The 26,551-nt window shown below is 37.6% G+C and overlaps 1 protein-coding gene across 6 annotated transcripts in view; it reads right to left on the bottom strand.

The window, feature by feature from the left end:
- SINHCAF (SIN3-HDAC complex associated factor) overlaps positions 1–26,330 on the bottom strand; it is a 38,086-nt gene extending 11,756 nt beyond the window's left edge. Inside the window, exons 1-2 of one of the 6 annotated variants that reach the window (XM_072654397.1) lie at positions 5,992–11,818; positions 3,460–5,357 (exon numbers count right to left, since the gene is read on the bottom strand). The gene's annotated coding sequence lies outside the window, so the exon portion shown is untranslated. Of the gene's footprint in view, positions 1–3,459; positions 5,358–5,991; positions 11,819–21,097; positions 21,614–21,633; positions 23,113–23,141 lie in introns of those variants that run through there. The other 5 variants (XM_072654396.1, XM_072654399.1, XM_072654402.1 and 2 more) reach the window with 5 other exon arrangements.
- Positions 26,331–26,551: the final 221 nt, after the last annotated feature.

The following is a 26,551-nucleotide window of genomic DNA, read 5'->3' as shown; positions in this document are numbered from 1 at the left end:
ATTACTTTATAGAGCTAGGGGAAAAAAAGGTAAGGAAATTCTTTAAGAGAACTAAAAGGTTGAGAAGTAAAAGTGAAATAATGAAAGAAACAAAAGTGAGAAGGAAGGGGACCTAGTATTATTAGATTTCAAACTATACTACAAAGCAGTAATCATCAAATACAATTTAGTACTGGTTAAGAGAGAGAGGTCGATCACTGGAACATATTAGGTACATACGATACAGAAGTAAACAAACCTAGCACTTCAGTGATAAACCCCAAGAATCCAGACACTGTGGTAAAGATTCATTATTTGACAAAGACTACTTGGCAACATGATAAAAATATGGTTTAGACTATCTGTCAACACCATATACCAAAATAAGCTCCAAATGGCCACATGACCCAGATGTTATAAATATCATATGGCAAATACCAACAAATTAGAGGAAGAAATAAGAATTTACCTTTTGGATCTATGGAAAACGTAAAAGTTCACGACCAAACAAGAAATAAGAGAGGGTCACAGAAGATAAAAGACAATTTTAATGAAATAAAATAAAAAATCTTTGCACAAATTCAGTGTAGCTAAGATTAGAAAACAGTTAAATGTGGAAAAAACATGTTTAGAATAAACTTCCCTGACAAAAAGATCTGATACGAAGAACTAATTCAAATGTATAAGAAGAGCTATTCCCCAAATAATGGTCAAAGGACACAAATATGTAATATACATTCAAAAGATAAATATTCATTTATCTTCAAATAAAGAAATCCATGCTATCGATATCTATAACAGAGAAATTCAAATTAAAGCTACTTTGAGGTTCTACCTCATATTAATCAGATTAGCAAAGCTGGAAAAAAATAAAACGACAAATGTCAAAGGAGCTGGAAAGCAATCTGGAACTGTGTCCCCAGAGTTAGTAGACTATGCACACTATTTCATGGAATGTAATGGAATATCATGTATAAGAAATGATGAAAGAGAAGGTTTCAAAGAAACTGGAGAAAATGTGAATTGATAGAGAAACTCAACAGAGGCAGGAGAACAATTTATAATACAATGATAGCATTGTAAAATATAACCAATTTTGAAAGACTTAAAAATTCTGATTACTGCAAGGACCACACATGATTCCTAAGGATCCAAGAAAAAGCATGCTACTCAGCTCCTGCCAAAAAGTGAGGGATGGATTTCAATGCTTGCGGATGGACGTATCCACATAACAATGACAATGCTACCAAAACTGTTCTGCTTAACTTTGCATGGTTATCTCAAGATTTTTCTTTTGTTTAGTGGAGGGATGGAAAAGAAAGGAAAGGGAAATGGAGAAGAAAACAAATTTCCAGTAAAAGTAATTAGCAGCCATTTCACCAACGTCTATGCCAATAAAAGTGACAATCTAAATTAAATGGATGAATATTTACAAAACTCTAAATTGTTTTTTTAATTAAGAAAAGAGAAAGCTCTCTTCTCTTTTTCCCTATTATTTATAAAGGATGGGGGGAAAGGGAATATTAAGAGGAAGTATAGATGTTGTAAAAACAAAAATGTTAAATATAAAACTATTTTAAAAATAAAGTTATACATTGAATTTAATACTTAAAAGGAAAAGTTAAGTTCCACATAACAAAGATTTGTACTTTAACACATAATACTTTCCTGTTCTACTTGGCATAAGGAAATACTTATTTTATTTGGTGTTGATTAACTATACAATAAACGCTATCAACAGTAATAAAAAAAGGGTAGAGAACAAAGAGAAAAAGGTATAAGGGAATACAACCATAATCAGGATCATAAATATTAAGGAAGAATGATTGAGCATTGAAACAAAGTTGATTAGAAAGCAGAATCTAATGATACTTTTTCCAAGACACACATTTGAAACATACTCATGCAAGGCTAAAATGCTAGGGCAGAATTTATTAAGCTTCAAATGAATTAAGAGGAGAAGAAAAGGAAATACAAGCAGGGAGGGGAAGGCCAGTTTGTCTCATTAATATAGAATATGGTTCAAATATAGGTACAACAGTACGCGTCAATGTTCCAGATACGAGAGAGAGACAAAAATGGGCAATCCCTGAATGTGAAGGAACGTACATTACTATCATCCTCCTCAAATAAAACAAACAAAAAAGCAAAATGTTTTGTGATTTCAGTTAAAATAGTCCATAATAAATTCCAAAGAGAAGCAAGAGTAATTAGATGGTTCCTACCATATGTCACAACCTCTAACGTCCACTGGGATAAAAAGATCTGACCCCACCCTAAGCTGAGAGGAACTCTGCGACTTTTACAGAATTACTACACAATTCCCCTCCATTAGGGCATCCTTCAACTGGGGGTAAAAGCCTTTCTTTCCTAAATCAAGACCAATAGCTTTCCAGTGCAAATAGGATATTTTTAACAGTGGGTTATGTTAATCTCTTTCCTGCCACAAAAATTCTTATTTACCTGAGAAGAACAAGGGGTTGGGGGGTAAGGGTGGGGTGTGTGTGTGAAGAGAGAGTTTCAAACAGTATACTACTCCTCTGGCTATTCTCTAGCCAAAGTATAGAGTCCAATATAATTATATACAGATCGTAAACAATCCTAAATGGACAGCCTGCTACTTAACCAACCTATTATATTTCTTCTGAGCATATAATTTCCTTACCTGAAAAGGAACTGGGAATCTGTAGACGATATGATGCACAAGCATTTCATTTTTGGGTTTGTTTATAACAATCCAATTCTAAGCCACTGTTGATATTGTGGGGATCCTGAGATTACCTACCAGCATTTTCATAAAATATATTGAACCCCAGAATATAAATAAAACATTATATCTAGATAAAAGTCCAGGAGGCAAATGGCTTCCGATATTGTGTCTTTTTTATTTGTCTGTCTGGTATGAACCTGGAGACTGTCATTTTAAATATCTTTTCTTGTAGTTTCTGATTCAATTCTCATGGGCATTACCTTCCAGTCTAAGCAGTGTTTCAAAAGAAAGAAGCTAGTGCCATCTGTTTCCTAACTGATGAATGGTAACAGATGATGGTCCTATACAATCCCATCAGTGTGTGAGAGAGAAACAATAGGAAAGTTATACTTTCTTTTCAAGTCATGTCAAGTAGTGCCTTCTATGTGCTATGTACACTGTACTAAGTGTTGGAGATAACAAGAAGGGCAAAAACAGATCCCATTTTTTAAGAGATCACAGTCTAAGGGGGAGAAACAAAATGTAAACAATAGGCACAAATAGACAGAATAAACTAGGACTAGTCTCAGAGAGAAAGCACTAAGATTATGTAGGACTGGGAAAGGTTTCTTACAGAAGGTAGGACTTTAGCACAAACTTGACAGGAATCAGAGATGCCAGGAGGTGGAGAATTACGGGCATGGAGGACAGTCAGTCACTGGATCACAGAAAAGGAGAGAATAAGGTATAAGACTGGAAAGGTTATGAAACACTCAAACAGAAGATTTTACCTTGGATCCTGGATTTTAGAACTGGATCCAAGGAGCAATGGGACTTTTTTCTAAGTAAAGAAAAATATCAGAAAGCGTTTCTTTGACATTTGTCACTAAATGGTAAGTACTGTTATAGTCTTTGATGTTGAAACATTTTATAAATTGTGTATAAGAAACAAGATAAGCCATATCATAAATACCAGTTCAGGACAAATACGCACCGTATATCCTCTCACCCCAGCCCCACCACCAACGTTGATACAGTAGTAAAACCTTTACATTACATTATTTTATTTGATCCCTATAATCCTGTAAAATAGGTGATATGAAGATTCTAGGTTTTTACTTCCTCTGTATGTGTTCAATAACCAATTTAAAGTTAATTACTTCTAGTTAATTATAGTTAAAGCACTAGGGTAAAATGAAAATCAAAGACAAAGCATAGAAAAAACTAATTTTTAAAAACGATGTTTAGAAATAAAAAGCTATCACAGATTTTGTTTTGCATTTTAAGGTAGTAAATGATACAAAGTAGACCTATGATTTCATTAGTATAGGCAAATTCAGTCCTAGAGAGTTGCCATGGAGAGTTTAAAAGACCTACCCGTCAGTATGCGTCAGAGGAACTTGAGGCCTAGCAGCCTCAATTATGTACTACTCTGTAAAATTAGGGAGTTGGAAAAAGCATTATTTTAAATCTAGTGAATGAGATAAAGAAAAAGAATGTACTTCATATCAATGACACAAATGGCAAAATTTGAATCCTGGGAGATTAAACCAAAGAGCAAAGGTCCAATTTTGTGCAACTTTTGGACTATTTTGAATCTGTTTTAAGACTGGTGGTTTTTAAAGTATGGGTTTTTTTCTTAATCAATAACCTTTGGGTAAGTAAACAATACAGGATTGTCAATAATGCAATACAGAGATGCAGTAGCTAGATGGTACCATGAATAGAGCAAGTCATTTAACTACTACCTGCCTCAGCTTCCTCAACTGTAAAATGGGCACAATAATAGCACTACTTCCTGGGATTTCTGTGATGATTAAATGAGATAATATTTGTAAAGCACTTAGTTCCGTACCTGGCACATGGTAAGCACTAAATAAATGTTTTTTCCTTTTCCTTTCCCTTTCCTCCCCCCAAAACTTTGGCATTACTTTTCTTAAGAGGCTTGCAGAAAGACTATGGAGGACTTCATTTATTCCTTCACCTATTATAGTACTTTTATACTTCAGCTTAACATTTGGGAAAACCTAGTCTCTATAGCCTATGGCAGTGGGGGGAGGGAAGGAGAGAAACCTCCTGTATCTCTCAAATGATACCTAACATCTCCCCACTCCACATCACCTCCTCCAAGGTCTGAAATTTCACTATTAAGAGCAATTTATTCCATCACTTACACAAGGTATTTTAGGCATCCCAGAGTTGCCATTAAAAAGCAAATACTTCTGAAATTGACACCAAATCTCAAAAGAGACAGATAATGGGGAGGAAGGAAAAGGCAAAGAATGGAAAAGGAGATGAGGTGTCAGAACATATTATATCTACTCACAATTTTGCTGGAACCCAGTAGTCACTGTGGTCTTGGACAGAGAAGTTAATATTCTTGTCAATACAGTTCTTTGAATCTCTAAGGTAGGACCCTACAAGCCACCAGAAAACCCAAATTCCCAGATTTCCATGCATTACCTGTGCCTTAAAGTATGAACCTCTCCTGGAAACAGATCCCCCAAAAAAGTTTCAAGAGCATGATATCCCTTCCCTAAGCTCTCAGTGTCAGAATACTTTCCTCACACAGGACATTCCACTTCATCTGGCATTAGACTCTTCACCATTTTACCTCTTGGAAGTTTTCAGTTTCCTTCAAAGATCAACTGAAATGGCACCTCCTCCATGAGGACATACTGGATAATGCCTGAGGCACAAAGTAGATAGTTAATAAAAGCTCAATTACCTTTTTTTAAGCTGAGACCTAAAATAGGATGGAAGGTTACTGTTATTTATATACAGGTACTTTTTGTTTTCAAAGTATTTTTGGAAGCACTCACTCACTTCAACTGGACAAAAAACTAATAAAAAATGTTCTGAACTGGTGGGTCCACCACCACCTCCTTCCTCAGTCTCAAGTTCTGGAGGATGGAGGATGTTCTCACACTGTCTCAATCACCAACGGAGGGAAACTGGTTGTGTGCTTTTCAGCATGTTTTCAGTGACGTTGTTCAATTTCTTCAATGAGGATGAAAACATCGTCAAGGTCAGCTACCACACCAACCGCAAATTATTTAACTTGAAAAGGCTACGGAAGCCAAGACTACACTGGGGGGAGAGTTGGGGAGACCTTTCATTCCGATGATTATGCACTCAATGCAGCAGCTGAGATGTAACAAAGTATGAATCAATCTTCTGTTGCTTGTGCTAATTCTGCCTAACAATTAACACCAAGAAAACACAGGGTTCTCCACCAGCTAACACCACACCATCCATAAGGTGGAACCATCAGTGACAGCAAATGGAGAAATTTTGAATACTGGGGATTTAAGTTTACTTACCTTGGCAGTATACTTCCAGGGAAACACACACTGATAATCACGCTGACTCACACGCTGGCAGAGCTAGCTCAGTGTGTAGGAGGATCCAAAGGAAAGTATGGGAGAAAAGAATAACATTAGATTCCCTACCAAGCTGAAGGTCTACAGAGCTGTCATACATTACATTGTTGCATGCCTATGAAACTTAGACAATACACCAGTGCCATGCCAGGAAACAAACTGCTTCCATTTGAATTATCTTAGGAATATTCTGAAGATCACCTGGAGAGATAAGGTACTGGTCACTGAGGTCCTTTCTCAGGCTGACCTGCCAATTATTCAAACTCTACTGCATCAAAAGCATCTCTTGATGTGTTGGTCACAATGTCCAAATGCCAACTGTAAATGTAGGTTTGCCTAAAAGACTTATTTCACAGAGAAGTCACAAGGCAGGCGTTCAAATGATGGTTAGAAGAAGTGATCCAAGAACACTCTCAAGGTTTCTCTACAGAGCTTTGGAATCAATAGGGTTAACAAAGGAGATACTGGCACAGGACTGTCCAGCATGGTGTGCCTACATCCAGGAAGGGGCTGTGCTCTATGAGCAAAGCAGAATTGCAACAGCTCAAAAGAAATGAAACATGTAAAATTTAAGAGACCATCTCTACTCCAAATGTTCCTGAGGTTCAAACTGCCTTTTCAATACAATAGTATTGGGTCCCTATATACTTTGTGTACCCAACTAGGAGACAAATGTTTTTCTTACTTTATTGTTTTACTTCTAATTCCAACTTTATTTTATTTGGGTAAAAGCTTTTAAATATTTTTCTATTTTTTTCAAATTGGTTATCAACCTTTGATGGTTTTAGTCAGTGATACATTACTTTTAATTATAATATTAAAATGTCACAAATTAGTAAGGACTCCGTAAGAGCACTCTGGAAATGGATAAATTGTATTCTGGTCTCTTGTAAAAGTACCCAGTGTTACAAAGGGTATGCTCACTCCAATCTCCAACATGAGAATTGGGTATTTAAACAATGGTTTACAATGAAAGCACTAAAAAGATAGGATAGGCAGCATTTCTTTCAGTATCAGAATACATTTTGAAGCATGAGTGATTTCTCTCTCTCCTAAGAGGCAGCATGGCACAGCTAACTGAACTAATGGATTCAGAACCAGGAAGATTAGATTCAGGTCTAGCTGACTCCAAACCCAACACTATCCACTTTACCATTCGGAAGTCATGTTGCTTAAAACTCTCAGAACCTCAAGTTTCCCCATCCATAAACTAAGGGATACTAATACTTGTAGTACATACTTCATAGGGTTGTTGTAATGCTAATAAGTATGTATATCAAAGTCAAATATCATCAAATTCAACAGCTATATGAGGTGTCCTATATGAAATACTGGGGATAAAGATGGGGGGAAAAAAGCAACAAGTCCCAGTCCTTATGGAATTTACAAATGGGGGAGTGAGGTAAGGTTTGTTAAGAGTTGACAAATAACTAATAATACAAGTTGTAAAATTAAAGAATAAAGGAAAAACATCAAAACAAGCTAGAGAAAAGAGAAAAGAAAGGAGGGATCACTTGATCACTTCTACTTTGTATTGGTATGGAGATGAATGACAGTGGAAGAAATTAAGGAGTGTATCCTGGAGAATATGGCATCAAAAAATGCAGAGCCAGGGAGGAAGAGGGGCAGTCTCTTCCTGGCCAATGTCACAAAGTAGTCCAGCTTGACTGGAGAATAAGATATATGCAAGGGAATAGTGAAATAAGGTTGGAAAAACAGTCAGCAGTCAGGTGGTCCAAGTCTTTGAAAGTAGAGAAATAAGGAGTCCATTACTGCAGCAGGGGTGAAGTGTATGGGAAAGGAACAAAAAACCTCCGCTAAGAGTAGTAAGTGACTTAAGTAAGACGGTAGCAGGGACAAACAGAAGAAAGCTAATACTCCTGATTATTTTTTCAATCTTCTTTAGGTTCGTCCCTTGACTTTCCAGTTTTTGTCCAACACGTGCCCCAGCATGGGTATTTGGGGGTCAAGGGAATCTGGGTTCAAAACCTGCCTCTGCTTCTCTGGGTCTCAGTATCCTCATCTGTAGAACGGGGGCGTTGGACTTACTAGACTGACCTATAAGATCTTTTCCAGCTCTAGATCTCTGATCCCAAGGGTGTTGGATATCACAAACTCTTAAGAAAACACAGCATAATTTTTAATATCCAAGAGAATGAGAATACCAAGAGGCTATGAACCTTCTGGGTGAATTCCTTCCTGACTTGTAACTGACTGAATCTTTCCTAAGTATCTTTTCTTCAACCATTCTCTACATTCTTCCCCCCACCACGCCCCGAGCTCCAGTCCTTCATTTATTTTATTTTTTAATTTAATTTTTCAACTTTAACTTTTGTTTTCATATTACCTTTATTTATAACATCCCTCTTCACCTCCCCAGCAAGATTGCCTTTGTAACAAAGATTTAAAAGTGAAGGGAAAACATATTACACACAGTCTTCCACCTCTTCAAAAAAGTACAGGTGGCTGCATTTGTTTTCATGAAAACAAAATTCTTAATAAACTGGAAATACCAGCTGGGCAGGCAGTAAGCATTGAAATGCCTACTACGTGCCAGGCACTGTGCTAAGGGCTAGGGACACAAAGATAACCAACAGTCCCTGCACTAGAGGAACTCTCAAATCTAATGGGGGAGGTAAGAACTAAGTACAAACAAGTTCCATGCAGGAGAAATAGGAACAGAGGGAAGGCCCTCAAATTAAGAGGGTTTAGGAAAGGCTTCCTATTGTACCAGAGGCAGGGAGACAAGGAAGGAAAGATGATAATTAAATTTAAGTGAAGTAGTACGGTGGGAAGGGAAAGGGAATAATCATTCATGTAGCACCTAATATGCGCCAGGCACACTTACAGGGCCTAGTACAAAGACCCATGGGCTATTAGTAGGTGTAACTGGGAGGAGGAGATTTCAAAGAAGCAATCAGACAAGTAGGAAAAGAAGGAGGGAGGGAGAGAAGGAAGGAGGGAGAGAGAGAATTTGGAAATAACTCTAGGAATCTACCTGTGGGTTTTTTTTTCTGTTGTTCAATTTACTTATCTGCAAAATGGTGAGTCTGATAAGATGATTTCTAAAGTTTATTCAGACTTTAATACAATGAAATCCCATTTCTGCTAGAATCCAGTACAGGCAGAATCTGACAATATCTGAAACTACAAATGTGAACGAATACAAGATTCATGCTGGATCGTCTCTTAAGTGATCATATTTTCTATTTACTAACAATGATTTGAGTGAAAGAAGGATAAAATATAAATACATTTATGACCAGAAGGTGGTGAAAATGAGAGACAACAGATGGACAATGCTATATAGCAATACCCTGGAGATATCAAATGAACCAGCAGAAGGTCTCCAATGTGTTGCACAGATCCTTTATGGACAAGAACCACACAGACAAGTATAGGGATATTAGTTTGCACTGATAAAAAGAAATGTTCTATCCAAGCATCATACCCACAGGATATTCAACAAGCAGGAACAGTTAGGTAGGGAGAAGAGACTAGATGACAAGGGAAGGTGGAGAGTCAGTGCTTAGTATATAGGAAACACTTAATAGATGGTTGTTGGTTGATTAATAGAGGCAAAGGAGCAGCCAAAAGAAAGGTTGTAGCAGAAATACAGGTGGAGCAATTGGAGTTCTTACAGAGAGTGCTTATTTAAGTTATTGTACCTTCCACATGAAGTACTTTTTTTTTTTTTTTTTTGCCAAATTGGGTTACACTATAAGCTAATGTGGGGATATCTGCAGGGAGACCTTTGAGTCTGAACCTAAGAACCTGAATCTGCTTACAGAGACACTGAAGTACACTGGTGAGGAAAGTGTGAGCCAGGTTGTAGATTATGATGTTTTATTATTGGGGTATTTGCTAAATATAAATATCCGTATTATTTCTTTTGACTAAATATTTCAGTAAATAGTTATATTTAAGATCCTAGTGTCATAACTGTAAGTTGATTTTATATAAAAGAAAGAATATTAATTAGTGGGGGCCCTAGAGCTAAAGTGATGAATAGAGGAGTATTTTTTCCCAACAACAGGGAATTCTAGGACAGAGAGGGTTTGTCACAACACGGCTACGATTCTGCTCTGTAAACCTAGACCTTTCAGTGTGAGAATAGGCTGAAGTGAGCAAGCCAGGCTAGAGACTGAGAGTAGGTGCTGTGAGAGTTACAAATGCTACAATGTGACACTCCATATACTTCTTACATTAGGCAGCTGCTCCAAAGAAAAATTTCTTGTATAACCATAGTGCCCAACTATGCTCTGCAAACAGCCCCAGGGAGAGAAATCCAGGGCAACTCCTTTGCTGACTCCTACAAGTTAGGCAGCAAGGTGTCAGGGATGTTGAGACATGGAGGGGCTAACACCATTGCTTCTTCCTTAGATGCTAAAAGCCCTGATCTTAAAACAGCACACCTTCAGCTCCATTCTTGGTCAGGGCTCTTAATTTTTCCTTAAGTTAGAAATTACAATACACTTCTTTTGGACTGGATCAGTATTTAGCAAGTGGAGACTGAGACAACAAAACCTTAAGTTTGCTGCTGCATATGTCTATCATTACTAACAACCCCTTAGACTCCGTTGTAGAATTGGGGGAAGGGGGGGGGGGGTGTTTCTCCATTAAACAGTGTAAGAAATATTTGCTTAGAGACTTCCAGACAAAATCTATCAGATTTCCTACTTTATTCCCCCTACTGTCATGGGAACTTTCTTTGTAGAAAGTTAATAGTCTGAAAAAAGCTTCTGCTGGATATCATGTTCTTTCCACTAGGCTGGGTTCTACTCACTTGTTCACTTGCTTGCATGAGGGGTTTTGGGTTTTTTCCCATAAATAAGAAGTTTAAAAATAATAAATATATACCAGGAAGGAAGGTTTAGGGAGGGACTTATGCCCTATTCTTCTGTTTCCAGTCTCACCACTAAAATCATTATCACTTCCCTTCACCAAACTGTTTTAGGAGAAGAGATGATACCAATCTAGAGAAGAGATGATACCAATCTAAAATGTTCAAAGTGTTGTAGGGAAAACACAATCAAATGAAATAATACATATGCATACTGTTTTGTAGACCCCAAAAAGTTATATAAATGCTCGCCATTACTAGGATTACTATCATCAATTGCACTGTTGCTGGAAATAGGAATTGGTTTAGCCATTAATTCCAGAAAACAATTGGTGCCATGTCCCAACAGTGACTAAAGTGTTCAAACCCTCTGATAAAGCAACAGGTCTATACCCCAGAGAGCTCAAAGAAGGACCCCATGTTCTCTAAAATACTTCAGCAGCTCTTTTCCTAGTGGCAAAGAACTGGAGGCTGAGGTGATCATAAATTAGGGAAATGGCCAAACAAACCAATTATGCTGAAACATGGTTATCAGAATATCTTCAAAAGTTCCCAGACCTCAGGTTAAGAATCTCTGCTCTATCCATTGTCCAATGAAATAATTCTTTCAGAATTTGCAGCATGAAACATCTTTCTTAAGTTAATGTTCTTTTTTTTCTTTTCTACTGTGGTAGAAATGATGTAAGGGGTAGTTTCAGAGAAACCTGGGAAGACTTGTATGAAATGATGATGGGAAGTGAAGTAAGCAGGAAAACAACTATATAACAACACCAGAAAGACAGATAACTTTGACTGACCAACACTCCGGAAAACTAATCAGACAGGTGATGAGACTTATGGTGCGGAATGAAATATGTTTTTAGACATGACCAATACAAGAAATTTCTTTTGCTAGACTATGTATATTTGTTAAAATGATTTTACATTTTACTAATGAATTAAAGGTAAGGTTGAAGAGAAAATAAATTTTTGTTATAAAAATTTTTTTAAACTCAATTAGAAAATAATTCCAATTAGAAAAGCAATCAGTTTCCCAGGAGAAAAAAAAAAGAACATTAATTTAAGAAAGGTGTTTCATGACGAAAATTCTAAAAGAATTATTTCACTGGACAATGGATAGGGCAGAGAGGTTCTTCATCTGAGGTCTGTGAACTTTTGAAAATATTCTGATAACCTTATTTCAGTATAATTGGTTTCATTTGTATTTATTTATACAGCTAACAAAGCACACAGTGAGTGCTGGATAAATGCTTATGGAAATGAATTTGAAGAATTAAGCTTTAAAGGACCGATCAACAGGCAAAAGAGGGGAAGGATTCTAGACACAGGGGAACAATGAGACTTCTTAAAGGAAGAGAGGCAAGAAATCACAGTGTTCCAGGCATGGTGAATGCCAAGCACAGAGTGAGTGTAGTTATCTCTAATGCTAGCAGGCTAGTTTAGCTAGTTAGCTAGAGCTAACTCAATGCTGAGAGACTGAAATGCGGTATGAGACTGAATGGGGAAGGTGACATCACATTGTAGAGATCCTTGAATGGAGTTAGAAGAAGGAATTAGCTTTTTATGTTGGGAAGAAAGGAAAAAGTAGGTTCACCAAAGAGTAATAGCTAAACAAACTGTTGTACAGAAATGAAATAAAAAATTACTGTGATGTAAGAAATCATGAATGTGATCAATGAATACTAAGAAGCATGCAAAGACTTATATGAACTGATAATGCAAGTAAAATCAGGTGCAAAATTAGAAAGAACAAGCATGGCTCCCAAAGAGATAAGACACCCCCCTCACTTCTTTGCAGATCTGTGGAGAGGGGTGGAGAGGACAGAGGTATCCATATGTATGGAACACTGCATATATTTTTGGATTTTTTTTGTGGTTACATGAATTGATTTTGCTAGTTTTGTCCCCCACTCCTTTCTCTTTTTAAATTTAAACACATTTATTGTAAGAGGGGATTGGGGAACAACAGCAGAGGAAATCTGAACAATATATAAACAAATAAATAAAATACTATTTAAAAATAAATGTAAACTTTGCTCTTCACACAAAAAATAACTACTTGAGATGTTGAATGAGTAACATAACCAGATGTCTATGTAAGAAAGACTTTTGGGGGGAGAGGAGGTGAAGGGAAATGGGGTGCAATATAAACAAGAAGTATTAAGTTGGCAATAATAAAAGTTTCTTTAGGGTGGTCACAGAGGAAATAGAAAGGAGGGAATTTCTAAAAGAAATGTTATGGTTTTCAGAACTAGTTAACCAGCTAGATATGAGAGGTGGGAGAGAGGGAGGAAACAAAGATTATCTCCCGGTTGCTAAGGCAAAAGACTGGGTGGTGTTGGTGATAGAAATAATTAAGTCAAAAGAAGGGTTAAGTAAGTACAATCAGAAATGCTGGGTCATCAAAATATTTCAGACTACCTGGATAGAAAGAGGAACTGCCTGGCAATAAGCAAGAATAATAATAGTGAACCAGGACTTCAATTATCTGCAGTATCTCTTAAATATCTCCATATATCCCTAAAGTAGAAAGGATAAAAATTTGAATTGCCTTAATTTCAATCTCCTAAAGTTGGAGTAATGAATGAAAAATCTCTTCTGCATCTGGTTTTTATCAACATGGAGGAACTAGTTATTGGGATGAAATGACCCCTCCATCTCTGAGTTTATGGTAGAGAAGGAGAAAGCTATATAGGCATAGTCTAACATATGATCTTCATTTTAAGAATGCAGATTTCAACGACAGGTAAGCAAAATTCTATAGACGACCAGCCCAAAGTTGGGAGAGTAAGCACTCAAAAATGAAATGCTGAAGACAAAAAGAAATAAATTTCATTTATAAGGGGAAAAAAATCCATTGTCTTGACAAGCATCTCATGGATACAAAAGCAAACTAAAATTTTTAAAAGACAAGTAGTTGTAGTTACAGAGGCAGTTTACAGAGTCTGGAGCAAAATAAGGAAAACCTCAGTACCCTCGTCTCTCCTCTGATGTAGGTGGTTATATATGACAAGAGACTTAACTTCTCCCTAAGATAACTCTAGTTTGCAGAGCAGGTGTTGTTAGTGATGAAATAACAGATCAGTTTTTTAAAAAAATACAGACAATATGGAATACTATTGTGCCATAAAAAATGATGAGCAGGAAGACTTCAGAGAGGCCTGGAAAGACTTATATGATCTGATTCTGAGTGAAAGGAGCAGAACCAGGAGAACTTTGTACACAGCAACAACCACAGCGTGCAAGGAATTTTTCTGGTAGACTTAGTCCTTCATTGCAATGCAAGGACCTAAACAATTCCCAATTGATTCTTGAGGCAAAATGCCTTCCACATCCAAGAAAGAACTATGGAATTGGATCACAGAATGAAGCATATCATTTTATTTTGTATTATGTTTTGTTTTATGGTTTCTCTCATTCACTTTAATTCTTCTATGCAACATAACTAAGGTGAAAATGTATTTAATAGGAATACATGTGTAGGACCTATATAAGATTGTACACCATCTCCAGGAGGGAGAAGAAGGGTGGGGAGAGAGAAGGGGAAGGAGGTGAAAAAAATCTAAGATATATGGAAGTGATTGTAGAACACTGAAAGCAAATAAAATAATTTAATAAAATAAAATAAAAAAATACAGAAAATAGGACTGTAATGGAGATTAAATACAAAAGCAGGAAAAGTGTCAGGAGTGCTAAGCCTCATAATGAAGAGTAAGGACAACTAAGTGGTTTTGTTTTGCTTTTAGTCATAGTGGGGAAACGAGATTAAAGAAAGGCATAGGACCACTTCTGGGAGTAGAAGGGATAATTCTGGCAGGAAAAAAAAGCCAGGGCCACTAATCTTATTTTGCTTCTTTTTCCTCCTTCCAAGGAGAATCATTTTTGGAGTGACTAAAACAAAACAGAAAGGCTGATAGGAGACCCAAGATCAGTGTCCAGATAAGCAAGCACCTAGTAGCCTTTGATAAATGTCAGGCCCAAGGACTATAATATATGGCCCACAAAGTAGTAGCAGATGTAATGGGTGAGCTATAGTTACTTATCTTTAAAAGACTGTGGAAACAGTTCTCCCAAGAGTTGTAAGCTATTTAAAGAACACTTTAAAAATATTCTTAATCACTAAGAAGAAAACTGCAAATCAAAGCTATCCAGAAATTTTACACCTCACTCAGCTAACTGGCAAAGATGACAAAAGGTAACAGTTAAAACTGGACAAAATTTGATAAAACAGGCTCCACTAAAGTATTATGGTTGATGGAGCGGTGAATTGGTACAACCACTCTAGGAAACAATTTGGAATTATGCAAATACAGTGGCTAAAATGTCCACATTCTTTGACCCAGACATTCTACTGATAGGAATTTATCTCAAAGAAGATATTGACCAAAAGATTCCATAACAACTATACTTCTAAGTAGCTTTTTTGTGACAATAAAGAATTGGCAACAAAGTGGATGTCTATCAAGTGAGAAATGATTAAAAAAAAATCATAGTACAGGAATATAATTGAGTGTTATTATGCTGTCAGAAACAATAAACATGATGAATACAGAGAAGCATAGAAAGACTTACAGGAACTGATGCAAAAGAAAACAACATACACAATGACTAACAATGGAAATGGTAAAAACAACAACCAAAAAACCTTCAAAACTGAATGTCAGCATAAAGGGCAAGGACTCAAAGAAGTGATATAAGAAGTCACTCCCCTCCCCTTTACAGAAGTAAATGGAGGAATTCCATGTATGTAGGATATTGTATATAGTCAGGGTTTTTGCACATGTTGACTAGTTTTGCTGAATTTTCTTGGTTCTTTTTCTGGAAGAATGGATTGGGAAAGATAATAAGGAAAAAAATCTGGATTCTCATGCAGAAACAAAAGATACCAATAAAAACCACCACCAAGACCAACATAAAAAAAAAAAAAAAAGACTGTCAAGAACGGGACAGTAGAATTGGAGAAAAATGAAATGTTCCACTTCCAAAATGAAAAAGAAAAGGGATTCTGTAAAACCAAGGAATTCCTTAAAAAATTCTAGAATTTTTTTTTAAGGTTACAATGGTTAGGCAACATCTAGAAAAAAGAGAAAGGGACTACAACAAGCCTGCATTGCTTTATGCCAGAGTAATCTCATTTTCCCATCCCCAACCTGGTAGATTAGTAACACGATTATAGACATAGTTCACCTAGATTTTAATAAAGCGTCTGACAAGACCTCTTATGCTGTTCTTATGGATAAGATGGAGAGATATAGGTGAGAAAACAGTAAAGATCCAGAAGAATTAGAAGCAGTTCAACTGTTGGACCCAAAGAATTAATGGTTTGATGCCATTTTGGAAGGATACTACTGGAGTATTCCAGGGAGCCTATGCCCCACCGAGGACCACTTAACATTTTTATTAGTGACTTTAAAACAAATCATAGTTGGCACATGTATCATATTTGCAGGTAACACAAAGTTAAGAAGAATAGCTAAAAACTATGTGACAGAGTAAGCATCCAAAAAGGCCTTGAGAGGCCAGAATGTTATCATGAAGATTTTAAGGCAAAATTCAATTGGAATAAATGCAAAAACACTTAGCTTAAAAACCAACAACTAAGCCTGACTTCACAAAAACAAGATGATGAGACATATGGGAACCTATCAGTTTGTCTGAAAAAAAGATTTGGAGGTTTTAGTACTACCATCTTCAACACCAACAACTTGATATGGATATGGAAGCCCCACAAAAAGTTTCCACAAACTTAGGCTGTATTAAAAGAGGTCTATAACAGGAATTGACAAGCCTAGTTAGATCTCATCAAGAATATTACCTTCAGTTCGGGGCATATTCTAGAAAGGACATTCATGGTAAGCTATTGATAAAGACTGCAAATTTATTTTTCCTGGGGTCATTTTATATTGTGGTACTGATGAAAAGTATTTTCAAGGACACCATCATGAAAATAAATGCAATATGCTATTATCAGTTGCTGAGAATGAAGTAGAAAAATTTTACCAAGTCAACAAGATTCTTCAAATTAAGTCAACATACTCTCTGATCCTTGGTTGACTTCAATGCAAAGGTGAGAAAGGTGAGAAGTAAATGGGGCAAAGCATACTTATAAAAAGATGCAAAGATTAAGAAATAGGATAATTAAAGAATTGTAAAAAAAAAACAAAAAACAAAGAAAAAGAAATCAGAGGCCAAAGGTTTGTAGACTATGCAAATGCCTCACTCCTATACATCACGGTTGGTGAATGCCTGGTCTTCACTTTCAGACAAATACGCTGTCATCCTCAGTGTGGAACTTAATGACTTAAAAGAAATTTGACTGGAAAAAAAATTAGTGTCCCTAACAAGAATGTGGGTGAAGTCTTTTCTCTTATTTTGATAGATACGTGCTTTTTTCTTCATTTGAATCTGTTCTTACTTTTCCAGGCAAAGTAGGTAGTTTCTGGTTGTATCAGTGTGTTAAACTGAACTGGATTATTACCCCAATTAGGAATGTGGTTAATGTTTTCACATTGATTAGTGAAAAAAAAATTTCCCCTTAGTATCTACATAGGTTATGTGTTTTTGGAAGTAACGAAGTTCACCAAGAACTGTAAGCCAAATCAAAACTTTTAATAGAGGACCTACCAAACAAATTTGGAAATTAATTCTTAATGTCCAAAATCATGTTATCAAACACTAATACTTTCGGATATGAAGCAAATCAGATGGCACGCTGGCTTACAAAAAGCAAAGAAACCATCTTTGAAATCTAGCTGTTTTCTTTTTGATGAGATGTAATTCGAGTTTGCTTTCATCACCTGTATATGTATGAGGATATAGAGGAAAGTAGAAAGAATAAGACATACACCCTAATTTTCAAAGCTAGCAGAAACTAAGTCAGAAGATACTAAAAGATTATGTCTGGCGCCTTTGAGAAGCTCTCTCCTGGACATTTTTAGAAAATGCAAACAAAAATGGAAAGAACAGAAAGGCTAACTGAAACACAAAAGTGTTGACAGTGTCTTTCCAGCACAAGCTTCAAGAAAAGCATATACATTTTTATAATGTACAAACAACAATCCCTTATCAAGTGCTTACCATTTATATTGTGTTCAATACTGGAGATAAAAAGCAAAAATAATCTCTGCTCAAGAAGCTTACCTGTGAATGGAGTAGAAAATATGTATGTATATACAAGACACATATACAGAGTAGATGAAACAACCTGAGAAAGAAAGGCACTAGCGGATAAGGAGACCAAGCAAAGGCCTTTTTCAGAAAGATGTTATGTCAATGGAGTTGAGTCTTAAAGGCATCCTAGGAGAAGGAGAAACCATTTCATGGTGCACAGCCAGAGCAAAGTCACTGGGAAAGTTTGAGTAACAGTAAGACCTTAGGGTTTATGGAGGGGAATGATGTGTAAGAAGATTGGAAAGAGGCCAGTTTATAAGGATACATGTTATAAAGATAGATTAAGAATGTAGTCTCCTTGGGAACAAATATAATTTTTTTGTCTTTGTATTCACAGAACCCTGCACAGTTCATAGCACATTAGGAATTTAATGAAGTATATTTCGTGATAGACTCAAAGTGGCAAGAGTGGCAACTGATTGGCATTATATACAGGCATTTTCCTAGTGTGACTATATATGTGTGTATACACATATGTACACACACACACACACACACACACACACACACACACACACACATTTCATTAACCAATCCCAACTTGCTTCTCAAGTAGGTTTTTCTACCATAAGTCAACATTGCCCATTATGAGTTATTAAAATGGCTTTTTGGTACAAATCTGTCTTGTAAAAGTTTCTAATTAATTTTCTTCCAAGGCCATATTATTCTAAGGATAAACTAAAAGTTTTAAAAACCAAGAACAGATTTGATGAGCAGCAAGTCAAACTTCTACTTAACGTGGACAGAATAGTTCAATATAAAAGTCTACTTATTTTTTCTAAATAACCAAGGACCAAGTTCTGGAATTTAGTTCTGGTTTCCATATTTGTTACCAAATCCCAAAACAAAATTCAGAAATTCCTCTAATTAATAAAATGGTAAAGTGTTCTAGAAGAGGCTTATGCTACTATGTACCCCAAGTAAATATGAAAGTAGCATCACTGAAGTTATCTTGTCAAAGATAAAAAGTTTCATGAAGTTTTTTTCCAAGTCAATTTCACAGACTTTTACAGTAGTAAGAACCATCAGTGTAGCACCACCCTCTCATTTTACATATAAAGAAACTGAGGCCTAGAAATGTAAAGCTGACCTTCTCAAAGTCAAATGAGTTCAAGGCAGAATCAGGACTAGACCTCAGGGTCCCAGCCTCTACTATACCACAATGCAGAAATCTGTTATTAAACAAGTGTACCAGGACCTCAGTGATGTCAACTCAAATAAAAATAGGGGCCACTAAACCATACATGAGGATCCCCGGTGGGCCACATATTGTATAAAACTACTTAAATTATCTATGTTTTATTGCACTTGTTTTTTTGAAATATTTTCCAATTACATTTTAATTTGGTTTGGACTCCACTGAGGAGTGTTGTCTAAGTGTTTGACACTTCTGCTTTGGGTGACCAAGTAACATATAAAGATAAGAGAAAATAATCTAATAATTAAAAGCACACAATGTATTTTAAATCTATTTACAGGCACATTAACCAAATAACATTCAGAATCACTTCAGCAACTATCTTGGTAAAATTTGAAACAAAAAGAAATCAGGAACATCTAGAAAAAAGCAAGTTGATTTGGTGCTGCTTTAAGATGTCTAGACTGTAGTCTACCCACAAAAACCAAAGAACCATTTTTAAACTTGTGCCCAGGGTCACATATAAAAATCAAATTAAAAGGAAAATTTAAGAAGGAAAAGGGAATGATAAGGGGTTCAATCAGCAGCAGATCACAAAAAACTGAAAAAAAGCCAAGAGATCTTATCTATCAGCACCCCATTTCATGGATTCCAAAATCATCATGAATGATGACCAAACTGACACAAGCTTGGCTAGCCCCAAAATTTTAGTAACAGAGATAATAAGGAGACTATACCTGTGATTTCAGTAATATATGGAACTCTGTAATGAGGAAACTACCAATTTAGGTCCACACTATTCATGCTACTTACAGACTTAAGAGTCGCCTGGAATACAGTGAAGCTACCTGCCCAAAGTCACAGAGTCAATTATGCACAAAAAGGTGAAGCAAGTTCTTCCTGACTCTGAGGTCAAGCTTTTCTATTCATCATGAAGCTGAGGCTCTTCAGAAAAACATTCTAACAAAAAACCAAGACTAAGTTAGATAAGGGAGCAGCCAATCTAAGTATATTCTGTCTTACAAAATAAACCAATCTAATTACAATCAATTTTTGAGATTTTCTCATAATCAATACAAACAACTATTTTCCATGAGGGGTGGGGCAGAATCAGTGAGGGCGTGGCAAGAGAAAGAAATCACTAACCGGATCCAAGGCAAATACTTTTAGGAAGGTGGGGGGGGCGGGGAATCCCTTAGGCAGCTTGGTCTTTGTAAGGGCAAATCATTCTCTAACAATCTTCCAATCTCCAGTGTGCTCAAGAAAATGTAGGAGGTTGGAAGGCACAGGAAGAAAATAAAGAAACACAGTTGAGTCCTACTAACTAAAACTTTTAGTCCTCCTCAAATCCAATCTAAATAAAAATGAAAACCTTCCAGTCATGGTCTCCTCCCTGGTATATGTACACACACGTAGAATTCAGTTCCGCGGTCTGCCCCTGGTGTGTACAAACACACATATACGCGCACACACAGTAGAATTCAGTTCCAGTACTCACTTCCCTAGACTAGCAACAGTGGGGACCATTAAACTTCCTCATGGTTATCTGATGAGGTAGTAGTGGCAAACACAGATGTATATATGTTTATAAAGACACCTAGAGCTGGAAAGTCAGTAACAGCAACTAAATACACTTCTCTATCCCCTCTTCATTACACTCTGAATTCTCCTTTCTATAAAACTCTTACTAATTAGATAACAGATTTCAATGTATTTGGAGAAGGGAACAGTTTAGTAAAAAAAAAAAACTGCACATATATAAAAGCCCTAATGTATTATGTCGCTGTATTTGAATTAAAAAAAAATTCTAGGATTTTAAAGTTACTCTTCAGCCCTTTCTCCGAGAGCTCTAAGAGGAAAAGTAAAATTCCTCTCCCTACCTCTCCCCTCCTCACCTTCCACTCCGAATTCGAGCTAACTTCATGTTACCTTTCCCCAAGAGCCGATCTAGTCCAGTGCCCTAGCCACTGCGGACCCCACTCCGGCATCTGTGCTCATGGAGTCCAACAGGCCGTTCCTTCATCTTCCACACTGTACTGGCTGTGCTGTGCTGCGCTGCTAAGACTTGTTCCTCCTCATGGCTTTACCCTGACGTAATTCAAACATGGCAACAGTTCGACTTCAAAGGCAAATCAACAGACCTCCCATACACACGCACACAGATCCGACGAAGCAATGGTAGCCATCTAAAAGACTCTTTTTGAAAAGGTAGGAACGGAAACCCCAACATAACCTTCGCCGCTGCTAGTCTGCTAGCTCCTGGAGTTATATTTAAACGGAGGGCTGGAAAGCTTCCTTCCTCCCTGCCTGAAAGTAAAGCCACACGCCTACTCCTCCATGCACCCAGTATGGCACCTTAGAGTAAGTAGTGTGTGCAGCCAAAGTTTCCCCACGAGAGGGTGGGGGAACAAAAGCCCTTCCAGAAACTAGCCTTAAACTCCAGCAGAACAGCCTGAACCAGAGCCCGGTCCCTTCGCCCTCCCGGGCTGGATCTTGCACCCAGGAGCACGAGCACATGCAGCCCTCTTTGTTTTCTGTCCAGCCAGGCAGGCTCTGCCTACGTGCAGCATCTGAGATGTCGGATTGTTTTCGCTTGGGGGGGGGAGAGGAGGTTGGAGTGGGGGGGTGCGGAGAGAACGGGGACGCCTATGAAAGGACACATGCACCCCCGTCCCTTGTTCTCCTTCACCTTCCCTCAGAAGGGAAGAAATTTAATCAAAGTTTTGTAACATCGTGGATAGAAATACCAGGACAATCTCGGGCAAAGAAGCTGATAGTTAAGACTTTCACTCTGCTTTTTAAACTAGTAAAGACGCCATCGTCAAAAAAAAAAATTAAAATTAAAAAAAAATCACACTGTCCTGTGATGGAGGAATCCTCTACCAAGCCCTTAATTACTAAAAAACATTTCGGCCACTGCAACTAACATTAAAAACTAAAAAACACAAGTGCTGTCTGGAGCACGTGTCATGTCAGGTTTTAGATGGAAAATAAGTCCCTTTTCGAGTTCACTTGAATCGTTAGGACAACTGAAGTCCATCTCAAAGTCAACTTGGGTTTAAATTACCATTTTAAACTGCTGAAAAATAACGTCCTAGGAAAACTCCTGGTCATGGAGCCTGGTCGTTGGTCCAGATCAAAGCTACAAGTGAATCATTTGCAACAAAACCAATGATGCAAGTAAATAATGGATACGAGGAACGTTGGGGGATACTCCAAGGAGAATTCGGATTCGGATTTGAAGCTATTTTTAAACGGCCGCGTGTTCCGCCTCATTGTCGCATCCGCAGCTCTCCAGAGTTTAGCAAATAACGCCACGCCGCGTGCTAACTACTAATCCATGCAATTAGGGGAAATGGACCAATTTTAAAAGCACCCGATACCAACCCTCAAAAGCAAACAATGTTTTCCAGCCGAAATGCATATAATTTCCACACATACAAACTAAGACACGTGCTCGAAACTGGGCTAGAGGGGGGGAGTCTAAAGGCTGAACGACCCCAAAGCGTTTCAGCAACTCCAGGAGCAAACCTAAGACTGGTGTATGGGACCTCTCCCATTATTATTCACTAATAAAGTCGGGGAAAATGAGCTTTTTAGTCGATTGGCTTGTTCCACCGCAGCTGGAAAAAGTCATTGTCACCTTCCAAGTGAGTCTGCGAACTCCAGTTACCACTCACTTATCTGCACGCTTTCCCTTTCCCTTCCCAGTCTTTCTCGTTTGCCTTACGACAAAAGCTGGTAGTAACGGACACAGAAAACACGTGTGCGTCAAACGGAAAGATTTAGAATTAAAGTAGCGCTCCCGGCAGGGACAACTCCGAGACAAAACTTCCTGCAGGGGGGCGAGTGTCTAGAGCAGGCGTGCGGAGTGGGAAAGAGAATCTCCAAGTGCCTCGAGAAACAGTTTCTGCAGACGGCTGAGGACGAGTTACTCACCTTCCTGGAGCGAATCTCGGCGCTCAACCGCGAGGGCGAGGTGTGGGGCGTCCTGCAAGTCCGCCGGGCCCACGTCCTCCTCAGCTCGCTGCTCCTGCTCGGGAAAAACTGTCTCCTGCAATTCAGCAGTTGTTACCTCGGGCCGGGAAGGTGTAGATTTCGATTTCCCTTTGCGCACGCGCTGTTCCCGGGACAGAATTCTCTTGAATCGAACTCATTTGCATGGGAGCTCTTGCGCACACGAGAGGGATGGAGGGTGGAAGCCCCAGCGGTCCCGCGCGCCCCCGTAGCCTCTATTGTCCTTTTAAGGGGAGACGCGCCGCGCGGGAAACATGGCGGGCAGGACCAAACGGAGAGGAGGGCGGGGGCTGCTTACTACAGCAGACACGTCACGTAAACAAACGCCCCCACGGGGGAAGAGGCGGAGCGGGCCGGGGACGGACAGCGCGCTGGCTGGAGTCGGGCTGCAGGCGTGAATGTCTTCCTCGTGAGATGGATGCAGGAAAAGAAGACTTTTTTTAAAACGTGCGGCTGAAGCTTCCTTTTTATTTTTATTTATTTTTATTTTATTTTTCCAGAAGCTTCACTTTGCCGGGCTTCCACACCTGCCATGAACTTGAGGTCCAGGGTGATGCGGAGGCGGGTCCGAACTTTTACGTGCTGACCCCCCCTTCGCTCGTGTTCCCAGCCGTTTCTTCTTGGCGGAGCAGATTTTTCGTCCTTCTGGTCTTTTTAGTGGGATATTTTAAAAAGCTTTCTCGTACTCACCCTCTTCTCCCCTCCCATGCCTTGCTTTGTTTCGTTTCGTTTCGTTTTCAGGCCAGTTTCTCCTGCTTGCTTTGGTTGAACGGCTTCTCCATTTCTGTGGCAACAGGGTGGCTGGGCTTCCCCCGGGACTTGGAGAGGCTTGGAGAGCCAGGCAGCCTGGAAGCCTGCAGCCAGAGCCTGCAGACGGACTGTGCACCCGTATTGTATTCATTAGAAATAGCACCAGCCTCGGGACTTGGAAAGTGTGTATGTGGAAGTATGTTGAAGTAGGAAGAGGCTAGTAGCAGTTTCCAGGGTGGGATATCAAAACTAATCGTCCCAACCGTTAGCAAAAATCGAATTTCATTTCAATTGGACGGTTACACAATGAGGAAACTAACATGTATCACTCTTCCAGCAACCTTATCTCATTTTGATGAGTAAGGCTGGAAAAGGAGAGAAACATTGTTGCGAGTTTCTAAATGAATCAGCGTAAACAACATAATTGAATCACTTATTGACAAATTTGATTGTTTACCATTTCAGTGTGATCATGTAGCTGAATGAATTAAGGTGTTATTAAAATCATCGTTGTCGTCATGGAAAAATACCTGGAGCATAATATTCCTGCTAAGGTGTATAAAACTTTTTTAAAAAATTAAAAAGAGGAAGGATGCCATTGGTTTGGATAAATGGACTTATGTGCTTAAAAAAAAAGGAAAATAATGGAATATAATTGATTATTGTTCCATAGGATGTATTTGAATATGTCGTCTAGCAGATGGAATTCATAATCTTCAACTGTGACCTTGTTTTTTTAATCTTTTGCTGACTATTTCAATATAATTTTTTTCATTTTTAATTCTATGTATTTTATGAATTTTAAAATATTCTGATAATGAATCCATAGGCTTTATCATACTGTCAAAGGTTTCATGACATAAAAAAGTTAAGAACCTTTGATCTAGCCAAACCTTATTTTACAGATTAAGAATGAGAGGCCTATAGAGGTTAAAAATGGAGTCCAAGATCATTCAGGTACTAAGTAGCAGAGGAAACATTTGAAACTGTGTCTTTTAACCTCACATCTGACTCTAAATCTGTCCTAGTCTGCCTGTCGTCTAAAAATAATAGAAAATCCTCTTAGTTTGAAAATGTAATTTAAAATGATGTTTGAGTGCAGAGAAAGAAGCACTAATTCAAGATAACCTTGGCTCTAGTCCTGACTCCACAGCCTACTGGTTGTGTGACCTTGGGAAAATCACTTAACTTTGCTAAACCTCATAGTTTCTAATTATAAATTGAGGATGATAATGTTATACTCAAAATCATAACTCACAAGCCTGAAAACAATTTATTTTCTTTTCGAGTAATTCAAGGACAGAATTCTAAGCAAAGTCATTTCATAAAATAATATAGTAAGGAAAGTAGCAAAGGAATACTTTTAATAAACCTGAAACACACTTTCCCAGAGATACCTCTAGGGTTCTTGAATTCAAAGCACAAACCTCTTCCATTCCTCCATATAGATTCCCCATCCTCTGGATGTAGATAAAGCCAAGCCCAGAGGACAAATTCATAATTTCCTCTACAGCTCATTCTTAGTTTTTTCATGGACAGATGAAGCCAAAAGAGAGTTGAAAAGGGATTTAAATCATACCCTTAATATTCCTGTTCAGGTATATCAGGTACTAGATGGCCCCTGAAATTCTTTCCAGCTCTAAAATTTTGTGATTCTATGTTTCTTACTTACATACCCTCCATGTGTGTCTCTGGCCACACAGGCTCCCTACATTCCCCTTGTTCTCTGTGTTCACTCTTCCTGCTGTTGGTATGGATATTTCTGGGAAAGTGTGTACCAGGTTTATTGGAAATTTTGTAAGATGAGAACAATAATAATAAAAACTATTTTTTTTTAGTGAGGCGCTTTTAAAAAGTCTTATTGTAACATTCTTCTCCACTGCTTCCTATGAGACATCAGCTCTGCTGATTTTTTGTGAAGATTAAATGATTGCTATTAGTTATGGTATAAATTGTGTTAAATATGTAAATTGATGAATATGAAAATTAAATTATCCTTTGCCATATCATAAAATTTAAAACTGGAAGGAATCTTAGAGGCTAGTCCCCCTAAAACTGAAAGTGAAAATATAAGAAACTTGGGCAAAATGATCACCTGTCTCACTTATCTTCATATGGTTTTATACTGTAAATGTATAATATATATATAACCAATATAGCCCTTTAAAATATGTGTCTAATGTAATTCTATTCAATAGAATAGTACTTTCTCATTCATTTGAACTTACTGACTTCTTTTCAGAAATTTTTAACTCATATCTATGATTTCTTACTATTATTTTTGATTTGGAGGGGCTTTAATATAAAGAACTGAGAGAACTAATTCTTATTTAACAAAAATAAATAATTAATAGGTTTTTGTCAGTATTTATGTTTCTAAGTGAATAATTTACTCTACTGGTAGCTAATATCAATGCATTAAAAACATTTTTTTTAGTCTAGAAATGCTAATTGTTAGATTTTTATTGGCCATTGTAACTGACTCTCAACTAATAGGAACAAGGCAGCCATACCAATACCCCTAAATTATGCTAATTTGCCAGGTTGTTGGGAAGGACTATTTCTTACCTACAGTGAGCTCT

This window comes from Notamacropus eugenii, chromosome 3 (genome assembly GCF_028372415.1).
Source record: "Notamacropus eugenii isolate mMacEug1 chromosome 3, mMacEug1.pri_v2, whole genome shotgun sequence".
Lineage (NCBI taxonomy): Eukaryota > Metazoa > Chordata > Mammalia > Diprotodontia > Macropodidae > Notamacropus > Notamacropus eugenii.
The sequence above is the reverse complement of the archived record's forward strand: the minus strand, read 5'-3'. Positions and strand labels throughout refer to the sequence as shown.